This window comes from Cydia fagiglandana, chromosome 14 (genome assembly GCF_963556715.1).
Source record: "Cydia fagiglandana chromosome 14, ilCydFagi1.1, whole genome shotgun sequence".
NCBI classification, from domain to species: Eukaryota; Metazoa; Arthropoda; class Insecta; order Lepidoptera; family Tortricidae; genus Cydia; species Cydia fagiglandana.
The window spans coordinates 17082474-17099860 of NC_085945.1; the positions used below are offsets into that span (position 1 = coordinate 17082474).

Consider the following 17387-nt stretch of genomic DNA (forward strand, 5'->3'; position numbering starts at 1 on the left):
TAGACTACGTCACAGACAAAGGTGTAAATCCTACCTATCTTTCGGCTGTTATCACATAGCCAAGCTACACCTTTTCTATACAACACATTTATGATTTACCCTATTTACACCTAGACTTTCATATTCGGAACTGAGAAATACAAGCTATCCACTCACATGCTTTTGGTAACTGTAGCTACCAGCTGTCACCCTTGTTTTATTATAATAATAGAGGTCCCTGAAAAATATCAAGCATGTGAGTGGTAAAATATAGTCATCAATATAGACATCTAATTCGTACATGTTCTTTTGCAGCATTTCCAAACAAACCCAAACCAACACTGAGAAGCACAATAAGACCCCAGACAAAGATTTAAATAACCCAATGTCCGAGGGTCCCCTCTCCATTTGTTTACCCTTTTACAAATTAGGTTAGTTACGCGCCAATTCTCTTTTCAAATTGTCTTTGTTGCTTTCAAGTCAACGGACGCCTCTCGAGTGTTCGAAATTGGAATCTATAATTCGGGCGACGTTCGAATTTTAAAACAGTTTGTGTTAACGGATTTTTATGGGTGTTTTTTGGCATAAAACATGTTTTGTTATGGTTGAACAAAGTACATATTAGCAATGACAAAGTGTGAAAATGTCATCGTTAATGTCAAATTTCTATGAAAATATGGCGTTTCTAATGACACATACTTTGTTTTGGTCAAGTCGGTGCAAATTATTTCGAGTCGGACCAAGATAATTGTGCACAGTCTTTGCAGTAAAGCGTGGAAGTGGACGAAGAGTGTGTCACCATAGACGTTAATATTTTATAAAAATATGATGTGATGATGAATGGCAGTGATAAAAATAAATCTCTTCTATCTGTAAACAAATTTGTAACATTTTTTTATTTTATTAAATTATAGATAATAAATCTTTAAGCGTGACTTGATGCAATAACTTAATATGCATTCGCGAAGTAGTCTATAATATATCACATATTACCATTCGACACCAAATTATAATGTCGTTAACATCTAATTCGAATATTAAATCTAGTGCCAAAGAATTTACAATCTCTATTAGTGCTTGACAAATACGGTTAATGTTAATACCGGTTTTTAATTGCGCTCTATCTTCGGTTTTAAGGAAAACCGGCAACGCAAAGTATTCATAATGGTTTGGTTGAAAAGTAGGATTAGATTATCAAGCGGAACTTAATTAGATTAAATATGCTATGAATAGAAAAATATAATATATATCGATATCTATTTTAAAATGTATTCGCCGCTGTTTTTCTAAATAAAAAACCGGCAACACACAGAATTCATAATGGCACTCTCACAAAACAGTCTGGCTGCAAACAAAGTGGAAAAAAGAGAATTACCCGGCTGTATCGAACGCCTATTTCGAATCCATTCGAAATTCGAACGTCAACAAAGGGACGAGTTTGAAAAAAAACGTTAAGCGAGAGTCTGTGTCGTGTGCGGAGGTTTTTGCTACTGTATTTGACGTACCTTCGTGAAAATGTAAGGTTTCAGAAAACATGTTGTCTAAAATGCTTCCTAGGTGGCATACGTCGTTGTTAAGTTGCGTTGAGTTTGACAGTTAATTTAATTTCCTCTTTGATTGAGTTATCATTTCATTCAGAATCAACCAATTGTCGATATCCAACAAAGGAGGGGTTCTAGGGTCTGCTCGTTGACCTAGTTAATCCCACGAATTAGCGCATGCATTAGTTTTTATGACAACTACTGCCATCTTTCAGGTAAGCCTTATTGCGTTTAGCAACAGAAGATCATCTCGATGTTTTCGTTTGCATAAAAGCGACTGATAAATATTAAATGCCATAAGTTCCCGGAAACGCCCTGGTTTGAGCCAGGGTTCGAAAGATCGCTCCCCGATTTGGAAGCCGCACTACTTACAGTCGCCATCAGATATATCGGAGCGGCCCAGGTATTCACAATATCTGAACACGCACTTTAACGCCTTGACAATAGAGGCGTGCTCAGATATTTATAATCGCCTTGGCCGCTCTGATATGTCTGATGGCGACTGTACCGCAACTCTACTAGCGGTATGACTCATCCTTCTCAAGGATCTGCACAACTGCCGGTGGTCACAGAATAAATAATAGTACTAAGTAGAGAAGTTTCTATTCAGAAGACTCACTCTCTAACAAAACGCGTCTGTTACGATCATCACAGATATGGCCGCTAGGTGGCGACAGCGCCACGCGCGGCTTATGGCTTTCCCCAAAATTGGGGTGGAACGGATGTACTTTTAGCTACCTGTAGCAAAGCGACGAAATCGCGGAGTGAGCCACGCCTGCGGTGGTGCTGCCTTCGAGCGGTTGGGAACCTCATCATCATCTCAGCCATAAGACGTCCACTGCAGAAACATAAGGCCTCCCCCTTGGGAACCTCACGGGACCCTAAAAGCGCGCGAATGCAAGCCGCCATTAGCCGCTCCCATTTGCAGCGCGTCTATGGAACTCTTCAATTTGCTCCACTATTGTAGGGCTGCCGATTGTTTGTTATTGAAATTGTGTGCTTCCAAACCTGAAAAACAGAAAAAAGCTTTTCTCTTTTAGACCTTCACGCAACCGCAATAGGGGGTATTACTGCAGTGTTCTACCGCCAGAGTGCAGCACTAAGCTAGCAAGTAAACCATAGAGTAACTTATACATACTGTGCCTTAAACTGTTTTTAGACAAGTTTTCACAGAAAATAAAATATGACATTGATGCATCAAGGCGGTTTGTTAACAAGGGCCTATGCCTATACTTTGAGAAAACTCTTCAAAAAAATTTATTTAAAAGTTCACAAGCTCTTTTAAACAATAACAGGTAAAGCTTTTTGAACATTCTATGATCGAATTGTTATTGGATCTATATTTTCCAAGTTTTAAACTTTAAGCTAAAAATGAATCTTGAAGATTTGTCCACATATTTAGTTTACCCGTTGTGTTGTATAGGTATAACAAATATCTGTAACTTTTTGAGCTTACCTAATGTATCTAATTTCATAGGTAATGACATGTTTTTTTATCTTGAAATAAATTGAAATAGCATTTGTAAAATACAGATGTAATCAAAATCCAACAACCGACAGCCCTGCGCCGTGCCGTGATCGAGTGTTGTTCGGGTTTTTATCTGCCATTCATTAGTATGAGAGTGTCTTTGTTGCGCCGCCCTATAATACGCAGCCGAACAGTTTTCAAAGCCGAAAATGATAGCGGGCCTGTTTTATTTAATTTTTTTAGGTTTTATTAGTGATCTGGTATTTTTGGTACATAAATTATGAGTATAGCTACCTATATTTAATACAACACAATGTAAAACGAAAGGGCATGAGACCCTGAGACGCATACAAAAGATATGGTGGAAATATTCGCTGTCAATGGGTAAGTCTCGGCAGCTCAGCGCGGCGGCTAGAGCGGCGGGCTGGTATACCGGAGTCGCGAGTTCGAGTCTCGCCCGTGACAGTGAGTTTTCCCACTATTCCTTCATTCTTAACCATTTTGTATCGTTTGTCTGCAAACTGTTTCTGCTCAATAAATACCTAACTAGATTTTACTTATTAACTTTTAAGACAAAGCCATCAAGTGCTTATACTGGCGAAAATATTTACATATAAATAAATGAGTGTATGTTAAAAAGTAAATTATTTATTTTATTGATAAAAACAAAGAAAGAAACAAACAAACAATTGTTAAAAAGTAAACTACTTACACAATATTCCATGCAAATGAAAAAATACACATTGCGTATGCGTTTTTTAAGTCGTTTTTGAAGTGTTTTGCCCATAAACATAAATATATTTTGTATTCATTATCATTCCCATTATTTCCATCGTCATATTAGCTATAATTATTACGTAGGAGTCATTAAATAACACTAATTGCTCACAAACAAAACATCACAGAACATTTCATAACCAATCGCACAAGTCTCATCTGCCCCCACAAAAGCGAACCGAAAGTAATTTTCATCTGAAAGCACTCCGTTAAATACATCGACAAAGGGAGGGATTCCATACATAAACGCCCATAGACAACAGACAAACGGAAATATGAAAACGAAACGCATCCACGCTCGTGCTCGCTGAAAAAAAAACACAAACGGACGCTTAATTCGCAAAAAGCCCGTTTGATGTCGTTAATTGACAATCAGGGGACGCGACTCATTGAGCGTTCTCTTTTCAAAAATTTAAAACAAACGAATTAACGTCGGCCATCTTTTCCAATGCTCTCATAGACATTTTTTGCCATGACTGGTTTGTGGATGCTTTGATATTTCGTTTTATTTTAACATGGACGCACGGAACTAAAATAAATGTAACTAAAACGTCTAGTTTCAAGTAAAACATCAACGTCAAAGACATTCACATCAAATAATTAACCCCGAGCTGAACACACATCTTTTAAAGGTGTCATTTTCATTAAATTTAATCGTCCGACTGCGGCTAAAATCGTGTGTCAACAAGTTCAGTATAAAAAACCGCTCTTGAAAAATATTTCCTGCTGGGGTTAGTGTCAGACCAATTAGTTGGTGAAAGAAAACTAGAGGACCGCGCGGACATGTGTTGACAAGGTTTTTGATTAAAAAATAAAAAGGCGATATTAAAAAACCGGCAAGTGTCGCGCGTGTCACGTCACTACGCGTGAAAACGAATGTTGAATTTCGAATTCGACCGTTTTCTGATTTAATGTCACGGTAGAAATTATTGTTAAATCCTGAAATACCAAACTATTATTACCCGAGCTGTAATATTTTTTTACACTTACAATTCTCTGGCGACGACTACGTTATTATAACGCGTTTTTCTTTTCAAAATTTAAATAGAAAATGAAATCGTATAACTGAGTGACAGGTTGCGCATGACATTTCTAATTATTCTACAAGAATAGATCGCTGGCAACGCCTACGCCACCTAACCCACTTCCTACACAGAATACCTATACTATTGTCTTCCCAATGATAAAGCGCGAATCAAATTATTGGCCACATAAAACCACTTCCTGTGACAAGGGATTATCTACCTTCTAACCATGTATATATAATTCAAAATACGAACGGAATTCGCGGACATAAATTTCACTAGGGCACGAATCCCAAGCGGTGGGGATAACAATTGTCTATTGTGACGACTATCTCTGTTACCCATCTCGCCGGCGTCTTTGTTAGAAAAGGACGGTGTATAGCCGTTGCTGTCTAGCACAATGCGAATGAAAATCGGACACGCCTATTGTGGCTAAGCTTTTCTTCCATTCGCTGCGCGTTTTCATTTTAAAATATAAATGGTATTTTATTACCGGCCAGTTATAAGATGCGTTAAGGTAATAAAATGTTCTATTTTTAATTTTAAACTGGCAACATTATCGTAGAGGTGGGTTTTCATATCGAGTATTTTCCGACCGGTTTTCCGGTTTAGTGCCGCGGTCTCGTCGAATTTCGCAATAGGGATTTCATTCTTCCATTTATTAGCTTCCAGTTTCATTAGCTAGTGATGTAACGAAGTATCGATAAAACTATAAAAACTATTTTTTAAAGATCAACTGGATTTCAACTGTTATTTTATGTAAATGAACGTTTGTTTTTATTGTCTTTAAGGTACTTTACGAAATATTTTGACTTAGTTTAGATAGAAATCTGAATCTGATCAATCTGATTACGATCTTAATCGACTAGTTGTGCCGTGTTATAAATTGGGCATATGAGTGTATTGGCATAATTTATACTATTTATAGGAAACGATTTTCATATCTAAAACTGTATCAATACCTTCGCTATTCTTTATCGGTAGATGAAATCAGCTTTTGTTCGGAATATGTAAATAATATTATTAATATGTAAGATCTTTGTGGGCAATTATTAATATAGTAGGTACCGGTACCGACCTACCTCTGTTACTTTAAAATCTGTTTAAACTGTTGTTATTGTGTGTTTTAAACCTGTTTATATGCAATAAAGTGACTATATATACATACATTGAAACACAATTCAATGCGTAACTAAGTACTTAAGAAGGTACTAGTAGGTACAAATTCCTTTTTTTACAGGGATTTTTCTCCCATTGATAAAAATATTTGACCTTGGAACTCCGTCCTTCAAATAATAATCAAACCTACACGAACATATTCAAATGAACTTGTTGACCATAGTTGAGGAGTGTCTTTTCCAAAGATCTTATCTTTGTATGGTATCCATGGAGAAATAAGCCCTTTTGAAAATACTCTCCTCGGTTGGGAGATTTTAGATGGATTTGGGTGATTTAACGGATTTTTAATGTTGTGTCAAAATATTTATTCTCTAGAATAAATACCGAGTACTAACCCACGCCATCACTAGGGTTTATAATTCGTCTCGTACATTAAAATTGTAGTTAAGATAAGTCGGTGCTTTTAATTTGTGCAGGGCATTAAGTGCTTAGTTTGAATGGTTAAACAGTGAGCAGGTAATGTATTGCAAGCTGAAACATTGCGATCGCTTTATGCTCTCGAACAAACCAGTAAGTTTATCCATATAGTTATTTAATTGCTTATTCGCACGTGTATCGTGCAACGTTTTCCAGTACGTATAGACCTTTAAATTTTCGACGTAGTTACGTAATGTGCTTATTATAGCACAGGGTGTCGTAATGGAGCATCATGTGTACTTTAAAAGAAATGACGATACCTACAAGTTGAATTTTAATAATGGTAAGCGGGTAACAAATGTAACAATTATCTATGCATAGCGAAAACTATAAAAAAGTGGCCACGATATATAGGTATATCGACGGCTACTACGTGACGTCACGCTTAAAGTGTCAATGACGGATGTCAGATTTCGACTTTAATTAACCCTTTACCGCATACGAAGCGGCATATATGACGGATATGATATTCAACTCTTTTGACAGCTATTAGAGTTTAACCCTTAAATGCATGATATTTTCTCTTTGCCTGAAATGTATATATGTATCACATAATTGTTTGCCGTTTCTAGGAAAATAAGTAAAAAAATATAACTTCGATTTTCAATGCGAAATCAGTGTTAGAAGTTGAATTAAAATTATTATAAATGATTTTTTTACTACCATTAGAAAGGTACACTATTTGTGATATACCTACCTATGATGAAGTTTTTAAATATAAAATTATTACATACTTACCCCGAAAGAACCGTTCATAATCACATACTAAAAATTATCAACTTGTGGATTTTTCCAAGTTTGCCGACTTGTCGTCTTAAAACGAATGTAATTTTTATAAATTAAAAATATTGCGTAAATTTAACCCTTAAATCATCACCCTATTACTTGACGTTTGGTATAAAGGTGCGTTCAAGAACGTATAAGCCTTTTTATTTTAAAACTGTGAGCTGTCTAATGGTTTGTAGACATTTGGCAACACTATGCATTTAAGGGTTAAATTTAAACACTTTTTTATTACATGCAGTAACGGCCATGGCCACTATGTCATATCATAGTCTGTGCAGAATTAACTTGGTTTATACACTTGTTGATCTACAAGTCGACTTGTCGCTTGCACTAGTCGTGTGAATGTATGAGCAGGTTGGAACAAATGAGGCGAGCCAATCAGGACGCTAGTTAACTAATAGTGCTGTCATTAGGCTATATCGATTAGCTACATGTGAACACGATTTATATATGTATGTATGTATATACTTTATTGTACATAGAAATAAAAACACGAGAAACACAGCTACAGAGTGAATTAAATACAACAAAGGATTGATACCTGTATGGGATTTATTTTGTGGCAATGGAAAATAAAGCATAATAACCGGTGAACGTCCATTATATTCTATGGACAATTGGACACCTCAAATCCAGGGTCGTTACATGCGCAAAGATTAAGAGCCAACAGGAGTGGTCATTTCTCCATACAAACGTACTCCTCGTTTTCCTCCGTGGTTTTTGATGCTAGAGCAATGATTTTTTCAACACAGATTAATATTGTCAATATTTGTGTCGGACCGTTTTGCTTTTTTTGATATTTTTGTTTATTAAGGCGCTAGAGCCCTTCAAAAATGGCCAAAATGGCCTAATTGACTATGCCGCAATGAGAGGCGTGGCATTCAAAACTGATATCAATTAGCCAAAAAAGCAAAACGGTCCGACACAGATAATTTCATAATCCATAATCATTTAGATTTTCAAATTTGGTTACGATTGGTTAAGTTTTGGAGGAGGAAACAGAGGAGTACGAAACCTCGATTTTTGAGATTTTTACGCAGGATTTTTCGCCTTGTTCTTATCGCACTACTTATAGGTGCCGCTTCCGTTAGCGAGACGGATATATTTACCTAAAATATTTAAAACTCAGCTCCTGTTTCGTCTTAAGAATTTTCAATAGTATGAAATAGTTGATTTTCTTTAAAATTTCAAGTGGAATCCCGCCATGGTAAATGAAATGGAATATACGAAATAGAGTAAAAGCTCGATAGTACCAGATTAATGCGAGCTATTTGCAGATGTCGCTACCGACGACAAAGGTGAAATCGTGCGTCGCCTAATGGCTCGAGATTATAAGCTCGCTGTGTTGGGCCAATGTTGGTATTGTTGGTCCGAGGCTTACAACTTTGGAATCTTAAGTATTCATAACTAGCGACCCGCCCCGGCTTCTTTTTTGAGTTTTTATACGTTTTCCGAGCAAATCTCGGCCTCCCAGATATTAATTTATTTACTTACATAAAATCTCTTCTTCTTAAGTAAATACAACAGGACTTTTATTACGCTTTTCCATTTAAACCTAAATAGCGAAATTAACGTGTCACAAAAACATAAAAGTGATTTCAGTATTTCTCTCTGACCACTCCACAAAGACTAAGTCACTCGAGAAGGAACCTTTGAGAAAATTATATTTTAACCCCCTCTTAACCCCCCCAGAGGTGGGGGTGTTCCATAATTAAATAGTGTACGCTTAGTTACCCGCGGAAGTTGAGAAGTTAAAAAAAAGAAGCCGTTCTGTATTAATAATTAAAACTTTGCTATGTGTACGGTGTCTTTATTAGGGTTGCCATATGGAAGAATTAAATGTCCTGATAAAAATCTGGACATCACCCTAAAAATTCGGACATTTCTTGTAGCAGAGATTTGGCGTAGCTTGAACGACGCTCCGGCGGTGCGCTGCTCTCTGCGGTGTACTGTATCGTGGTCCGTGGATCTACTTTTCCCTTTCCCTTCGCCCGATCCCGTAGCCCCCTCCTCGGGCACGCATTTTATTTTTTATAAGGTCATTCCTAAAAATCCGGACACATGCCAAGTCCGGCCGCAATCCGGACAAAGGGTCAAAAATCCGGACATGTCCGGACAAATCCGGACGTATGGCAACCCTAGGTGTCTTGGACTTGAATGGCTAATATGTAAGTGGACCTGGGAATAGTAAGATGATTTCAAAGTTTCACCCTGCCTATAAAGCCGATGGTCCCGGGTTCAAATCCCTATAAGGGTGTTTATTTGCGTGATGAGCACTGGACTTTGTTCCTGAGTCATACTGCCGTATTCGAACTTCAAGATATTCACAAGAGACGACACGCACTAGATCCATTCTAGATACGTTATAGTTTAGATATCAACTATAGTTCTCTTTCGGGCAATCAGTGTCACTTACATACGTTAGATAGAGTAAGATATCTATTAGATGTCAATTGGATCTCTAAGTCATATCCTGTGGAAATCGTTCAAGAGTATCTCCAGAATCGCGCAAATGTCAAATTTGACAGGTTAGATCTTAAACATATCGTTATCGTATCTTGGTGATGTCTAAAAGATATCTAATAGATGTCTATTTCAAAATCAGAATCGGGCCTTTAATAGATGTTCTCTATGTACCTATGTGATATATCGTTATCTACTCACATTACAAGCCTTTCTAAGCTGACTGTAGCTTAGTCAATTTGTGTAAGCCTGTCCCATAATATTTATTATATACTAGCGTCGACTTCGCACGGGTTAACAAATTATACACTTAAACCTTCCACAAAAATTACTCTATTGATAGGTAAAAAATTGTATGAAAATCCGTTCAGTAGTTTTAGAGTTTATCGCGAACATACAAACAGACAGACGTGGTGGTGACTTTCGGCTCGATTCGGAAAATGAATTAGAATTCTACTAAACTTCATCAACAAGTTACGATATGGATAATTTAAAGATATTTGTAAGATAGATATGTCAAATTTGACGTTTCCGCGATTCTGGAGGTCCTCTTGAACGATTTCGACAAGTTATGAATTAGATATCCAAGTCACATCTAGTCAATATCTAATGTCGATCTAGTTGATCTCTAAATCGTCTCTATATCTTGTGATTATCTCGAAATCCGAATAGGCCTGTTTTTTTTATAAGGTGTAGTAATTATCTGCCATTCACCGGAAAATTATAGCAAATAACGTATTTATGAACCTTCATCTACCTCGTATTGTACAAAAAACAAACATAAATGAACACAAAAACACCTAACAGAAACACACAAAGCCTGAAAAGTAAATTAACCTTTACAGAAACTCATTTACCGATACAAAACGCGGCCGAATCGGGAAATTCCGAATGAAAAGAATATCTGAAAGCGGTACCGGTGCCGGTACCGGTACGAAATCAACACTGAAGCGGCTTTGTGTTATACAGGGCACAAATGCTTTTCTTGGGCTTTCACCGGTTTTCTATGGGGTAATAAAGGTTCCCACGGCCACAATGCGCCGCGAGGCAAGGAGAATGATGAAAAGTCGGATGTGGGACGCAGCTTAGTGATGCGAAATGTCGATGGATGTTCCGGTATTTTCGCGACTGCGATTTATAGTCCGTCAAGAAATTGTAGAAAATTATTGAGGGTGCCACTTCCTATGTACCTACGCCACATTTTTGACGTGAAATGCTTAAACATGGCAACAATTTAATCTCTACTATTTTGTCTCACTATAACTGACTTTAGAATGAAACAATAAACTATTTTAAGCCTTATAAGAAATAAATAGTGTGAATAAACTTTTTCTGTATTCTAACAGATAAAAAGTACTTAACCCGTGTTTTAAACAGTCATTGTTTTTACTTATTACCCTTTATAATTCACACTTAGATACATTTTATGGACTATAAGGCAAAAATGAATTTGGACCGTATAATCAGATTTTTTTATCCATTCCTATTTTTGCACATCTGTCAATTTGTTCTCCTTAATGTTGCTTATACCATTCCCACATAAGTACATATATTTTTTTTTCAACAGCTGAAAACCTATAAAAATATCGACACTGCCCCACCCTACCCCGTTTCCAATTATTTCCCCGCCCTCCCCCCGCGCCGCGCGTTGAATACGCGATAGAATACCGCCAGGTTTTAAGAAATTATCTTCTTTGTCCATACAAATGAGAGCTTAGTTCTTTTTGCTGCGGTTAATTTATTTAATAAGTCGTTGTTGAATAGGATTTCAGCTCATTTTTCTTTACAATTCCTCGGAAAATACAGCTTTAGTTCGCTTTTCCTTATTCAGTATTACAAATTATTTCTTGCTTTTCTACCATCAGATTGCGTTGCCAAGACTTGTGGGTTTCGACTGAAAGGAAAAATGTTGTAAGATTGTGTGAAAATGCATTAATATTTTTCTTTTTTGAGATATTCCAATAGCGATTTGAAAATACAATCTCAATCTAGTACTTATCAAAAAAAATGTATTGTCATTCTTGTCGTCCACACATTGAACGTACCTACTTACATTACATATGGAATAAGTTGCATTCCGTTCTGACAATATTAATCCGAGACACAATTAATTTTACGAAAAATTGTATTAAGTAACTCATTAAAAAAACTTATTTGAAATGCGAACTGAAGATGATATTACAACAAAACTTTAGATAATTCTAGGGATATTTCGTTTTTAAAACCTAAACGTTGAGCATTGTATTGTATTTAAATTATTGTACAATGGTTTTGGATTATATGGCAACATTGTAACTAACCGTTGTAATTTTGTTACCCTCAAGAAACTCCCACGCCCTTAATAAAAGGTTTTTAAAATTACAAAGAGTTCGTGCATTCTTCAAATCCCTCGCGAACTTTAGCCGCGGATTTCCGAAACGACTTTATCATATTGTTCGTACGCTGGTAATACGTGAAACAAGAACATTACATTGCTCAAATTTATTATCAGTTATTAAACTAAATATCATTCGATTTTCAACTTTAATAACAAGGGATTAAGATTGACGTAGTTTTTTTCAGATTGATAAATTTAACTTGGTCAAAATGATACAACACATGCGTTTAGTCAATACAAATCCATACAAAATTCATTCTTAAGTTCAAAGTCATAAGAGTCATCTAATTTTTGTCGGGTGGTAGAATTAAGTTTGTCGGAAAAAACGAAAATGTGCGTTCGAAAATCGAATCCATCAGAATAATGCGTGGAACGTGATCTCTCAAGAAGGCGCTGGATGACCGTTTATTTTGTGATGCGTTTCAACGTTTGACGCGTTGCGCGGCAGTTGCATTTCGGGCGTTCCTTTTTTAAATCGTATTAGTCAGAACACAAAATGTCGTATTTTAATGGACAAATCATGACGTTTACGACCTTTTGTGTGTGAAAAATTATTAATCGCTATTGTTGGGTGGGCCGGTGGATTAAGTCGCAATTTCTGGAGCGATTTTTGGTTTTTATTATTGTTTGAGTAAATTTTGAGTTTTGTTTGCTGATGTTAATCAGTAAATGTCTCAGCCGTGACTAAAGTATTTTTGGGGATAAACTTTCATGATTTGCGATCGGGGAGCTTTTAACGGGTTTCCTGTGTACTTACCTACAGTAAGGGTTTCCTGAGTACCTACCTACTTATACTACATAAACTTTAAGTACCTACATACTAATCATATCATACAGATAACTAAATTGATACGCACGCACACGTCAATAACAATAACTAATGACTAATATAATTATTTATTGAAATATGTAATTTTACAACTTTATCTTTTTGATATTTTAGTTTGAAGCTTTATAATGATGGCTAATTTGTATCGTTATTAAAGAAAATTGACAATATTATACTTGTCCCAAAAAATGTCTCGCGGTTCAAGCGCCTCCAACTCCAACATTATAAGGTGTCTGTTCCGTGACAATGACACATATAAGGTGACTTTTCCATGACAATGTCACATATGACTATGTACTTTTGGGTTCTTTTGCGTAAAGAGGTCACAGTTTTTGATAAAGTCGTATAGCACACAACACACGTGTATATACACAAATCCCTCGTCAAATTGTTTCAAACTAACAAATCTTACAATAAATCCTCTTTATTGTACAGCTGAATCCGCACAATCATTTATTGTACTTAGTTTTATTTCACTGAAATTTCCGCCAGAATTATTGAAAAATGGAAAAAATTCAACGACAACGAACTAATTCGAAGAAATGACTGCCTGCAAATTCAGCCTGCAACTTTCGGCGCGATTCGGGAAATGGATTAGACATTCACTAGATATGTGACGTTCCACGGCAAATGGTACCTTATGGCCGCAATAATATTGGAGCGGCGTTAATAATAGCGTAAGCGCCAACCGCCATAGGGTACCTTTTGTCGTGGAACGTCACATATCGTTACTTTTTCATATCTAGTGAATGTCTAATTCATTTCCCGAATCGCGCCGTTTGCCTGCGTGGAATGATGAATTGATGATGATGATTGTTGACCAACTACCCTATGTTCTTTTCCGGGTCGCCATAATTAATAATTAGGTAAATTATTTATACATTATATATTAATAAACTAACCGCTTTCTAATATTAATATTTGCTGTTTTTTATTAATAATTTTCAATCATTTAAATCTGTAAAAAATTAACAATAATAAAATAAAGTAAAGAAAATGCATTAAAAGTTTAAAACCATTAATTAAAATACATTAAAATTACTAAATAATCGTAACCTTCTAGAAACATATTATTTCACGGAACAAATGCAGCGGTCGTCAACATTTTCCGTGTCCGCTATAATAGCGGTGGTCATACGTTTGTCAGCAGGAGTCGTCAACCGTTTCCCGATTTATGTAATAGACGTCAGGGGCGGCGATCACTAACTGACCATTATACGAAAACAAAACTCTTTTGTAAAGATTTTGTTAAGGAGAAGATACGTATTTTCTTAAATCTTTTCGTTGGCATATATTATGAATTATACCTCTCAGTCTCGTGTCGAATGATGGTCCCTTTGACAGTTCCTTTAAGTTCATTTTGGCTAGGCTTAGTTATAAACGAAATGAAATATGTTTTTATCATATTTTTATTACTTAAAAAAATTAATCACAAAAATTCATTAATTTCTAAATAAATTAATGTGCTTAACTCCCAAACCTGGCCTTAAATTAAGTAAAGGTAGGTATTATGATACTTAACTAGGCAACGATATACCATTTGTTAAATCTTAAATAGATTTATAGGTCGAAAAAATATACCATTATTAAATACTTATACATTGTAAAACAAGGTAATTTTGTAATTCATGGTAATTTCGTTTAAATTTAACTTCTTTTTATCTATCGTTTTACATATTATAAAAATCTAACCCGTAATTTTGTTATAAACGTGGGCAAGTCCTGTTTTTTATAATTATAATTAAAATAAAAGAAATATATAAATAAAAAAAAACTTCGTTAACACAAATTACTCTGTGAATATTTCGTTTGCCGACCTTCTCTTGGCCTTAACAGCGTAATTTTCGATGTCGTATATCGGTCGTCGCTTCCTTTATTGCATTCCCGAAACTCTCCTAGTTACCCATTTTATTGTGATACCGGTGTATAAATTAACGTTTCACCTTCACTTTGAGTTATTTATTCGTTTTCATTATTTGACGTTACTTTAAATAAGGGTGTTTTTGGGTTGGTATAGCGACAAATAGGTAACTAATTTGTGCATATGCTTATTTTTAATTTATGTTATCTAACGTAAGCGTGATTAGACATAATATACTTATCTATATATGTATATCTATTATCACTTGTCTTTAAAGTAAAATTTCTATTTTCATCAGTAAGGTTTGTAAACGTACTGGTGCTCGACGCGGTCCCAGTACATGTCATCTTGAAACTTAAGTCATTGTCAATAGAGGTGACAGCTTGGTATTATCTATTGGGCATTAGCATGTCGAGCACTAGTACGTTTACCTTACATAATTTAGCGCCTTACAACTTACATTAGAAATACGATTATAAATTTATACACATTTTACACATTTTCCTGTAATCATAGTGTTTGATTTCAAAATATACCAAATGGTTATTCTTACGCTCCAAGTTGTCCTAGCCAATTTACTATTTTACTCCAATAAAGAAAAATAAACAAATAAAAAAAAAGCCAGAATGAAGTAAATTACTTATCACAATATAGCTCTGCTTTATCAACTAATTGATCAAAAGATCAAAAGAATGTATTTAGTTTCTCGATTGGCCGTGATTGACGCCTTTTTCTTACAAAAACTAAATGTTGATTAAAAGCCAGAATGGACTTGGATTACATGGACAAAAGTTAATTGGATTTTGGGTTGTTTAGAAAATTTATAAAGTTCTAGAAAGCTTTTTTGCTTTCAAATTGTAAATACATTTGGAATAAATGTTACTTGATTTCTTCAATATTGTAGCTATACCTATACATAATATCTCGGATATTAAAACAGGTGAAAATTTATTATTTTAATTTAAAATAATAAATTTTCACCTGTGTTATTCGTCAAGACAAGCCGCATTTTCCGTTACCGTGCATTTATGATTGTTTTTTAGGGTTTCGTACCCAAAGGGTAAAGGGACCCTATTACTAAGACTTCGCTGTCCGTCCGTCCGTCCGTCCCTCTGTCTGTCACCAGGCTGTATCTCATGAACCGTGATAGCTAGACAGTTGAAATTTTCACAGATGATGTATTTCTGTTGCCGCTATAACAACAAATACTAAACACAGAATAAAATAAAGATTTAAATGGGGCTCCCATACAACAAACGTGATTTTTGACCAAAGTTAAGCAACGTCGGGCGTGGTCAGTACTTGGATGGGTGACCGTTTTTTTTGCATCTTTTTCCGTTTTTTTGCATTATGGTACGGAACCCTTGGTGCGCGAGTCTGACTCGCACTTGCCCGGTTTTTTTTTAATAACAAAGAACAAAAACACAACCTAAGTCTATATAAAAACGATATTGGCAATAGGTATGTATCCTAGATTTAATATTGTGTTATAAAGTGTTTGCATTGCAACTATTGACGAATCCTATCTAGTTAATAATTAGTGTATGACCCACCTGGACTTTGGAACACTTATAATTGCCTGTTAAGAGATGTCAAATATTATGAAAAATTTAGAATACGAAAGCCTTTTTTTCGCAAGTGGACCCAGTTTTATTAAATTTCATTTTTTTTCGTTACATTTGGATACATTTGCTAGTTTGAAGCCTCATTCTGGGTGGAACAAATACGAAATTCCAATTTGGGACGACAAAATTGTACCTATGTAACTTTCTATCCTATGTAATACCGTACGTTTTCGTAACCCAGGGGTAGATTGTATAAAACACACGGGAAATTGCGCTTATTATGTAAGAATAGGAATCCGTTTCTCAAACTATAGATATCGAAATCTGAAAAAAAACGACAAAAAAATATAAATTGGCCCAAGTAGCCAATAGAAAAACAATGTTGTCAACTACTGTCCGCCGACCAGCGCCAGGGGTAAAAAACCAAACAGCAGTAAAATGCAAAACGCAATTGGAACAATCGATACATCCTGTGACCGGGCCAGGTCGGGCAAACAACTTGTACAATGTAAATTCGTGTGAGGCGCTTTGATCTCGCCGCGGAGTTAGGGTTGTCACTTCAAAATGATAGAGAAAGTTCATTTTTTCACTATACCTCTCGCGTTGATTGTGTTTAATTTAAAATCGAATAAATATCTTTTACCGTATTGTTATTATTTAAATGTTACCTATACATTTCTAAATGAATTAATGTGCTAAACTTCCAAAAAATGTCTACAAGCATTTTACGTGACAATACAAATACTCTTTAATGCACACCTCAATGTAGAAAACAAAATAATGAATACGTATAGCAACTCAAGTAGAGGTAAAAAACGGACTTTCTTTTATCTTCCAGACAACCTTTAGTAGAAATTATTAAATATATGTCATTTCATGAGTAGGCCTTCGAGATGCAATAGAAATATACACAAAACGAAACAATATACCTTAAAAATAAAATACATAAGTAGATATATAAATACATATACATTAAAATACACGTAACAGTGCCAGCTATAAGAAAAATCGAGCAGATAAAAAGTGAGATTTAATGAGTCTCTTGAAAGGAGTAGGAGAGTGACAACCCTAGCCCCCATAGAATAGTATACGAACAGAGTTTACGTTGGCATCATTCAAA

General features: G+C 35.5%; 1 protein-coding gene across 1 annotated transcript in view; it reads left to right on the forward strand.

Moving 5' to 3' along the window:
- The window catches only part of LOC134670942 (transcription factor egl-13), a 157645-nt gene that overhangs the window by 74029 nt on the left and 66229 nt on the right, over window positions 1-17387 (forward strand). The gene's annotated exons all lie outside the window — the stretch shown is intronic.